The 10790-nt window shown below is 33.9% G+C and overlaps 1 long non-coding RNA gene across 1 annotated transcript; it reads left to right on the top strand.

Moving 5' to 3' along the window:
* Positions 1-3794: 3794 nt before the first annotated feature.
* Positions 3795-4361, top strand: LOC121259162. The gene is made up of 3 exons (XR_005939523.1): positions 3795-4126; positions 4189-4268; positions 4323-4361. It is a non-coding gene; the product is annotated as an uncharacterized LOC121259162 (long non-coding RNA).
* Positions 4362-10790: the final 6429 nt, after the last annotated feature.

The following is a 10790-nucleotide window of genomic DNA, read 5'->3' as shown; positions in this document are numbered from 1 at the left end:
CACAAAAACAAAAGCCAAAAACCCTCGAGTACAAGCCTCTCCCCCAACCCCTCTCTATCTCTCTCTCTCTCTCTCTCTCTCTCTCAGAGGACGTAATTGGTGTCGTTACCCTTTCAACTGACGCAACCCTCGAATCCGTGACCCTCTCAGCCGACGACGCCCTCTCAACACATCATGTAACCCTCAAAGTCGTGACCCTCTCAGTTGATGACAAGACTTCATGCCATTATGCTCTTAGCCGACAAGATCTTTGGTATCTCTTTAACGATGAAATTCCGCTTAACATCTTTATCTATTTTGGATACAATTCATATGTGGTAATCTGGGGGTGTTGCGGTTACATTTTGTTGTGATGCTCGCTTTTTCCAACTATTTGTTCAACAATGTAAGCTATCTACAATGGAGAATATAGATTTAGCAAATATTATTTATGGAGGCAATATATCGATTGTTTTGAAGAATGTAAGCTGTCTCCAAATATTATTTTTTATAAGAATGAAGGATTATACGTCAAGCTTAGATCATGGTAATAGGATCTTGTCTATATGGTTACTGTAAAATATCAGTGAAACTTTATATTTTGGCAATACATGGATTTCTATTGTCCCTCATGTCTACAAAAAAGATGATGGTGGTGGTTGCATATGTTGTTTATATGCTAAAGAAATCATAGTCAAGGTTTACGAATATCAACAAATGTTGATTTGATAATACACCCTTAAGTATAGATTTACTGAAAAGAAACAGAGACTACACTTGGTACAAAAAGACAATAGCTAGGAGCACTTTGCATTTCTTTGTACTACATAAGTGGTTGACTTTGATCGATATAGTTAGAATTTGGTTTATTACTTCCTTGCCATTTAACCAATTTCTAAACCGAGATTTCACTACCTCCAATGAGCACATACTATGTTCTTTTGATCATATATATAGTTTTGGCAATAGACAAGTTGGACATGCATGTGATAAGTTGGCTTTGTTGCCTATTAATTTTCATGGCTTTTTGGCTTCTATACTCTCCCTTTGATAAATGTTGAATCCATTGATAAGAATCCACCATTTTACTTGTTCAATCATTACTTGAACAAGTAAAATTTAAAGCCACAAAGAAGTATAAAGGAACCTTGAAATGTGCTTTATTATTGTTATGGTTTTGTTTTGTTATTATTTGTGTTATAATTATTGTGTATCGAAGAAACAATAATATATGTCAGTCAATACTAACATATGGTTATTTGGTCGTTTGTAATTATCTTTTGTGAGTTTTAAGCCAAAATGTTGTAATGTTCCAAACTAGTACTTTTGGAATGTAATTGTTCTTCCAGCAATTTGTATTTTTTAAATAGCTACTAGTTGCGTTTTGAAATGATAACTATTCATCTAAAATTTTGTATTTTAGAAATGCTAAGCAGTTGCATCAAATGCTAACTATTCATCCAACGAATTTAACAAGCACTGTCAATATTTGAAAGTATATAAAACTTCCAGAGATGAATATAAATAAATATGTCTACAATTTCAACCTTTGTGCATAAACCTGTCTAGAATCTCAATATACAAGAAATTTAAATCTCAACATACAAGCCAAAATCTATTGGCTATTGAAACATAAGGAGTACTTCTATATGTCTGCCTAAACATCACACTTTAGGTAGAATTTCTTTTTCTTTTTTTCCTAATTACTAAAACGTGCATTTTGGTGAGATTGTAAAAGCCAAAAGGCTCTCCAGCATCCCCATTCGAAATCTTCTCTAGCCCCCCTCCACTTTCCGGCATATCAACACCCTTCGTGTGTGCTCCACCGCGCCGACATACTCCTCCATCGTTCTCTCTTAACTGCCGACGAAAGCTTCATCACCACCGACAACCAGCTCAAAGCTTTCATTTTTTTACAAATTGAGCCTCAGATTGTGTTGCCTAGCTTTCTCTCTTTCAAGGTAAATCTATTTTCATTAGCTTTTGTTTCAAATATTTGTTCTTTTATGAAAACTATGCCCCCAAAGATAATGTCTTTGCTTTAAGCTCTCTTTCAATGGCTTCCTCTACCTTTGTAATGGTGCTCAATGAGTAAAGGTGAGATCTTTCATATCTTATTCGGGATTCCCAGCAAGTCATTGTGAAAACTAGGGTTTCTTTTCTGTTTCTACAAATTATACTTCTAAGTTTGGTACATATTAAAGCTTAGGATAATTATGAGTGTTGATGTTGTTATTTTGAATATCGAAGCTTGAAATGTTTCTCCATAGTTGAAGCTTATGAGGTTTCTTGTGTCACGAGGTGTTATTTTGGAACATTAGGATTGGTAGTTGTTCTTTTAGGATGGGGGAGTGGTTCCAGATTTTTTATAGGTAGAACCATTGCCGTGGCTTGTCATTGTAAAACTTCCAATACATGAGTATGTTATGTAAATGATCTCAATGTAAGAAAATAGTGAATTAAATGGAAGGATTGGAATGAATTGTGTTGAGTGTAATATGATTTCTATAATGAATTAAAGTTGTTTATGAAATGGAACTGTGAAATGAAAATTGTATTGATAAGCTACAGAGTTTCTTTTTTTACACAAATCTAGAAGTTTTTTTTTTCTATAACAAGTATACAATTGTCATCTACAATAACTAGCTGGAACCAATTGAAAGTGGATGTTAGTTTCCACAAAAGTTTCTAGCTGGAGCTTGAGATGTTTCCACCTCCAATTTCTATCCTCTCTGACGTCTGTGCCTCTGTTGCCCATCTATTACTTGCCTTAACTTTTGTGTAAATGAACTGAAGGTGTTAAATGAAAATATAGACTCTCTCTTGTTCCTACCTTTAATTTTTTTTCTATTACATTAAAATGATATTTTAGACTTTAATGAATGAATATTCGTTTTTTATTAAGTCATGAAAGGATATCTATTTTATAACAAGAGGGAGAGAAAATAAATATGTAAAACTTAGATATTAAATTTTAAGAAATAAAGTTTGAATAACAATTTATTTAACAAAACTATGTTTTTGCACTTATTTATATAAATAGTCCTACATTAGGATTAACTCATTCTATACAAATGCAGGGAATGATGATTTTGTTATATATCTAGAACTAAAAAAAAAAAAAATAGACAAATTTAATGTTTTTCATCTTAAAATTTTCATCTTTCGGGTAAGAAATCCTCTTGATTTTATTTTGTATCCATATATCTCACATGCTCCTTACAATTAAGAGATCTTGAATTTGTGTATATGTCATTCTTAATTCTAATAGCATGATGGGCGAAAAGGAAGATGATAGGTCATCCAAGCCTTCTACATCGATTTCACCGACCTAAGTATGATACACATTGTTCATTTAGATATCTCGGAATGTCCGGTATCTTTATTTAATTAACGTATTTTTTATTGTTGTATTATAGGGCCATGGTCCCATAAATCTATATTACCCAACATTTTTTATGACACAAAATACATATTCAAATCCATATCCATATTATTGGGGTAGCTAGGTAAATGCCTTATTTTATTTTATTTTAATTTAATTTCGTATGTGAATTTGATGTTTTCTAACACAAAGCCTAATTGCAACATCCATCAATGCCACCTGTTAGACCGACTATGTCATACCCTCCGTTGAGTAATCCGGAGGAGTTGAGAAGATTTCAAAAGATTGGTCAGGTAGATGTTCTTTTTAATTTTTTTTTTCAATTTTTCGTATGTGCATTTACGGCTTTCTAACACAAGGTCTAATTGCAGGATCGTGCAATGCCATACCCTCCTTTGCGTAATCCAAAGGAGTTAAGAAGATTTCAAGAGACTAGCCAGCTACATATCCTTTTTAATTTTTTTTAAAAATTTTCGTATCTGCATTTGAGGCATTATAACACTGTCAAAACTTGCAGCATCCATATATGCCAACTGTTGGACCAACTATGTCATACCCTCCATTGAGTAATCTAGAGGATTTGAGAAGATTTCAAGAGAGTAGCCAAGTACATGTCCTTTTTATTTATTTTTTAAAATTTTTTAGGCTTTCTAATAATGTGCCTAATGCCAGCATCCCTCGATGACAATTGTTCGACCGAGTATGCCATACCCTCACTTGAGTAATCTGGAGGAATTGAGAAGATTTCAAGAAATTGGCAAGGTTGATATATTTTATTTTTTAAAATATTCCATTTAGTGTTCTAACACCGTGCCTACTTGCAGCATTCGACTGAAAAGACCCCCCCAACATGCAAGTAAGTCATCAACTATGCCTACTAGTGTTGACTTTGAAATGACTAATGGTATGACATTTTGATTAGTGTGTGTTAACATTAACATTTTGTTTGTATTTTCAGAACCTTTATCTGAAGTAATTAAAGAGATAAAGGTTGAGGGGAGTAAGAAAGCCTCAGATGATGATGAAAGAGTTGACGTAGCGAGATGTGGTATGGAGTTTGCCAATGAGAAAAAGCTTATAGCATATTACAAACGATATGTCAAGCAAGCGGGTTTCAGTGTGAAGACGTTTAGGACGAAGAGAGACGTAGATAGGAATGCGACATATGTGACAATTGGGTGTGCGCGTGCCTAGCCACAGTAATGTCTCCAGGCCACGACCCACAACTAAAATAGGCTATAATGCTAAGGTAAATGCTAAACTTGCAAATGATGTATGGATTTTGACAACTATTGAAAATACTCACAATCATAGTACAGTCGGCCAAAAGAAGTCTCAATTTTTTAGATCTCACAAGTGTTTGGATGAACACAGCCAAATGATGCTCAATTTGAATGACAAGGTAGGTATTTGAATGAACAAGAACTTTGGGGCACTGGTTCAAGACGCGGGGGAAGTTTAAGAATATTGACTTTTAAGAGAAAGATTGTCGCGATTTTATTGATAAAGTCAGACACTTACGGTTAGATAAAAGGGGTGGCCAAGCACTTGGTGAATACTTTGAGAAAATGAGGGAGATGAATGATGATTTCGTTTCTATCATGGATGTCGATGATGAGGGAAGATTACGAAATGTGATTTGAGTTGACGCACGAAGTCGAGCGTAATATTAGTATTTCGGGGATGTTATCATATTTGACACGACGTACCAAACAAATAGGTATAATATGCCTTTTGCTCCCTTTGGTGGTGTAAACCATCATGGGCAGTCAATCATGTTAGAGGCTGAATTTATTTTTAGCGATGACCCAAGTACATTTGAAAGGTTGTTTCGAGCATGGCTAAAGCTTATTAATGGTCGGTCGCCCAAAGCTATCATAACCGACCAAAATCGGGCAATGAAGAATGATATAGTCACTATATTTCCAGATAGTCGTCATAGATATTATCTCTGGCATATCATGTGGAAACTGCCAAAGAAATTGTGATCTCACTCTCAATTCAACTCAGGGTTGAAGTCTAGCATTTAGAGTGCATTATATGATTCACAGACATGTGTTGAATTTGAGGACAATTGGAGGCAACTACTTCATAAGTACGATTTTCAGAATATGCATGGTTGCAAGGGTTATACGAGGAGAGGTCTTTCTGGGTACCGATTTATTTGAAGAGCATATTTTGAGTTGGTATAAGCACGACACAGGGTTCTGAAAGCATAAATATTTTTTTCGATGGATTTGTGCATTTTGATATGACTTTAAAGGAATTCGTCGATCAATTTGACAATACTCTCAGAAAGAAGGTCGAGGACGAGGCGACAACTGATTTCAATTCTCTTAACCAAATGATCACATATGTATCCTCATCCGACATTGAGAAACAGTTTCAAACAGGGTATACAAATGCTAAGTTTAAGGAGGTCCAAAAAGAGATGTTGAGGATGATTATGTGTAATTGCACCCACATCAGTACACAGGGATGTATATCCACATTAGACGCTTTAGATCAAGTTTTCATCGATGACCATGTCAAAATATTTAAATACTCAGTTTACTATAATGAAGAATAGTGTGACATTAAATGCACGAGTCAGTTGTTTGAGACAAGGGGCATTCTCTGTAGGCATGCATTTAGGGTATGTAATATGAAGAACATTGCGTTGATGCCAGAAAAATATGTATTAGATCGATATAGGAAAGACATGAAGAGGGGATATGCATTGATAAAAAGTAATTATGATGACTTGCGGAGCAATGCAGATGCACGGAGGTATGAGGTTGTGGTGAAGAGATGTTTGAAATTAGCGACTCATGTATCTCCAAGTGATTATCATGTCAATGCATTCTTGCACATTTTAGATGACTTTGAGAAAAAAATTGAAAGTTTAACACTTGAATCAAAATTCGATTCAACCAAGGTCAAAGCAAATGTTGTCATAGACAAGAGTAAAAAAATATTAAGCACTCACGTTGTCCAGGGGAAAAGGAGACCCCCGACGAAAAAAAAGGTTTCGACCGTAGAGAAATGAGCAACGAAAAGGAAGAAGAAACATTGATATTTCATTTTTTGGTTTTTATTGTGTATTTTCATTTCTAATATATGTCTCTTTTTCTAAGTGATTTTAGACTTGCAGAAAAATATTTGACAATGAATCACAATTGCGCTACCTTCTGAAATCTCAAATTAACACTGTCACACAACTGACGCCATTTGGCAATACGGAGGTGTGAGGTTTTGCTTATTTGTTTAATTGTTTCTACCTTCATTTTCGAAAGTTATTATGCACGTGGTATTGAATATTATTTCTGTTGTTTCAGGTATGTGGCTATATCGATGCAATGTAATTCCATGGAAATAGGTGCTTATTTCAGTTAATGTATGAAAATTTTAATTATTACTATGCTGGTTAACTATTAGTGTGCGATGTTATTGATTGGACTGTCCCATGTTTCTTGGCAGTATCATGTGACTAGATAGGCAACAACTGATCTTTTGGCAGCATCCTGTGATTGGACTTGTACATATTTTTTTGTGGACATAATATTTGCAGCTTGTGTAGATAAACCTGGCTAGATTGTGCATATGATGTTTGTGGCAAGTTGTGTATACCATCCATGTATTTAAATGTTGTGAATTGTGTCCGGATGTATGTGTGTAGATGGTTTTGTGTCCTGTTGTGTATGGATTTTGTGTATTTTGAGTTGTGAAGACCTTTAATAATGGAGATGTGTAGATTTTGATTCCAAATCAGGAACATAGAGTATTTGTTGTAAAGCTTACCATGTGTATTTGTATATGAAATCAATCATAGTTCAATGTCAATCTTGATTCCAAATCAAGAACATGGAGTATTGTCAGTGCGTGCAAGAGTTTGGAAAAAAATCTACATAGTTTGTGCAATTTTTGTTCACGTAGCATCGTGTTATAATAGATTGAAAAAAAATCTATATATAGGATATATAGATTTTTGTTCCACTTATCATCCTGTGTGTATAATATATTGATCCAGTATGTTATGAAGAATGTTTTAGATAACCTCAAAGGGAACTTTAAAAATGGATTCAAAATGTATATAATCCGGTAGATTCAAAAAAGTGATAAAAAAACAGCAGATTTTTCATAGCCTCAAGGGGGAGTACCATTACACTTGATCCATACAAGAAAAATAAAGAACATATCAACATATTTATATGTACCCTATAGTTTATCCAAACTAGGTAGAAACTATTACAATTGATACAATCTAGTACAAACACAATAATATTCTCGTATTTCTATTGTTGACCCTCCGCAAATTTTGTTTGACCTCAACCTTTTGAGCATTTCTCTCTTAATTTATCTTCCATCCTCCCTCTTCCGAATTGCATTCTCTTTTTTCTGAATGTTCTCCTTTATCAAATTAAGTATACAAAAAATTTACATATCGCATCTCCCTGCACACACTACGAACATTTCACATGAGAAAGTAGTTTTACCATGTTATACAAAAATTGAGTCAGTAATAAAAAAAAAAATAACTTTACTGTCAACACTACTTTTGGCATATACCTCTGCGAATGATAATGGCTTTGAATTATGGGTGCATCACTGGGCTAAAATGAAAATAAAAAAATATGGATATTGTGAATGATCTAAGGTTATTATTTTAAATTGTTGGAACTTTCCAGTTTGCTACATTAATCTCATGTCAGCTAGCACATAGATTGCAATATCTATTTAATTGGTAGGACAATCTGAGCAAGAATTTTAAGAATAGCCACATACATTAAGTATTAATTAAACAATTAGAATTCATGAAAACAAGAAATTCCAACAAGAGAAAGGTTGTTGGGCATGAATAATTAGACTCTATGATAATTATGTTAAATGGAAACTTTAACTTGACTCTATATTGTTCTTTTTCTAGGTGGAATATTAAGAGGTAGCTTATAATAAGCTACAAGTGGTCTAGTCTCCAGTTAACTAAAGAAACATTAACATTAGAAATATCACCAACACAATACCATTAAAAAGTTCAAGAAAAAGGATTAATATAGGCCTTATGTCTTACTAGATAGGTCGGCATGATATAGTGAACAAAACAGCCCAAAAGAAATTGCACTTATCGTCATTGGTAACATACAAAGTCTATGGAGTACTCGCTCCACTTATAAGAAATAAGTCATATGTTATTTAAATGACTTGATTTAATTCGGATATATTAGCTAGAGCAAACAACAAGTGACAAGATGAAAAACTTCATGTTGAAAAGTACAAGCAATGAAATTTTTTCAAACACTGAAAATATTATAGCTTAGTCACTTAGAAATTCCCCACCAAGATTCATGTAAGTTTGAGGCTTCGCAATAAAAAATAGAGACTTCATCAACAAAACCTGGCAGAGATTGCATCCATGCATTTGACCAAGATAAATAAGTCATTTAGGTAAAAAAATGTAGAGCATATACAAAGGGGGTAAGCTGAACAAAAAGTGAGGATGCATTGCCCAAAGATAGCTTTGCAATGAACTGTGTTCATGAATCTTGATTCAACAAATGCATCAATTAGCTCGAACCCAACCTGGTTTAAACCATGTTTAGAATGTATTATAAAGTTTAAAAAAATATATAAGAATTATGTAGTTATATAGCATCTAAAGAAGCTAAAGTCAGGGACTTGAAATTTTGTGTAGTACATTGTGTCTGGTTCCTTTGTACTTATCCCCAAGATTTCCCAAGCCTACAAATGAGCCATAGGCAAGGAGTAGTAGTGCAGAAGCAATGCCTGCTTAACCTGTTAAGCATCTTGATTCATGTCCTCCAATGCCTGCGTTTGTAATCGTGAATATAGACATATTGAAAGGCTTGAAAAAAGAAGGCAGTGTATAATCAAAAGTAGGGACAATAAATAAAAAGATAAAACATGCAATTAATTAATTCTATAATCAACTATAAATCTTCTACCTTAATTTCAAAATCATCACAGGGGCCAGATATGTAGCTAGAAAGCTTTAATATATCATTACTAACGTTCAATTCATGAAGAGAGTCAAGAACTTCACCAAGTGCAACACCCTCTTAGGGCTACCAATTCAGCAATGCAAAGGAACCATAATGAACAAAAAAACAGTTGATGGACATACACAAACTGCAAACTTTGCACACACACAATGCCCTTTTAGCTTAGTAATTCCATCAAACAGTTGATGGGCACAAAAAACATACTCAAACATTCAAGCAAAAGTTAACACAAAAGAACCTCCATACAAAACATTACACAAACCACTGGTTAAATCACGCCTAACCAACCAAAATCAGTGTACTAGGGAACCATAAAGTTTGATTTCGCTAGAAGGAAGCTTACCGTGATGTTTCTCTCTCTCTCTGGAATCAAGTGTGCGTAGGTATGTAAGAGAGAAATGATCGACTTCAATGGGAAAGAAGAGAATAGTTTATTGGGACGAACTATGAAGAATATTTCGAGGGAAGAGACGAGTTCAGAAGGGAAGAAAGAGGTCATATAAAAGAGAGATGAAAATTTGAGAGTAAGGGAAGAGATGCGAAGTGGACTAATCGAAAAATGGAAGGTGTTGATGATGAGAGCTCCCCAAGCCATAAGAGATCTGTTCGGAAGGGAGGAAACAGAGAGACAATATGAGAGAGAGGGACTGAGTTAGTTGAATTGTGAGACTAAAGCGTGACTTGGATTAAACCGAATTTTACACGTCAGGTGTGCTGTGTAGGTTACATAAATGGGCTGCTGAGTAGCTTTTTTCAAACATAAAAGGATCATCCCACATTTATCTTATTAAGTAAGATGTGACACATTTATCACTATTAAATGATCATTTATTGCATATTTTTTTTATCATCTAATGGTGATAAATGTGTCGCATACTACTTGATATGATCAAAATAAGATGAGAGCGTGGTATATAGCATTACTCAAAGGAAAAATATGTCTAGACATCTAAATCTCAACATACAAGTCAAAATATTTTCAAGATCTAAGCACCACAAAATTTGTCCACGTATATTACAAGAACAAAATCTTTCCAGAATTTCAAAAGTTCAAAATATGATAAAAAACAACATTGTACTACGTGAAACAGTTCCATCACCGCAAGACAATTGTCTACTAAGACCGTATTCTACATCATTCACGTAACATAAAAAAAAAAAAACCGATTAAATTCATGAAAAATGGACAAATATTTTAAAAGTTTTAGATTAAAATTATCGCGTCCATAATATTTTAAACACCAACCTTATGTTTGAACTAAGCATCCAAGTTTTAAGATATGTTGTCAGTTGTATGTCGAAGATCCCTACATAAAATACAAAAACCACAAAAAAATAATAATAAGTTATTAGATTAAAACCAATAAAACACAATTGAAAATATTTTTATACTTTATACCTCACTTGAGGATAATTGTTCCTAACAT

Source organism: Juglans microcarpa x Juglans regia, chromosome 4D (genome assembly GCF_004785595.1).
Source record: "Juglans microcarpa x Juglans regia isolate MS1-56 chromosome 4D, Jm3101_v1.0, whole genome shotgun sequence".
Taxonomy (NCBI): Eukaryota; Viridiplantae; Streptophyta; class Magnoliopsida; order Fagales; family Juglandaceae; genus Juglans; species Juglans microcarpa x Juglans regia.
This window is presented reverse-complemented; position numbering and strand designations above follow the sequence as displayed.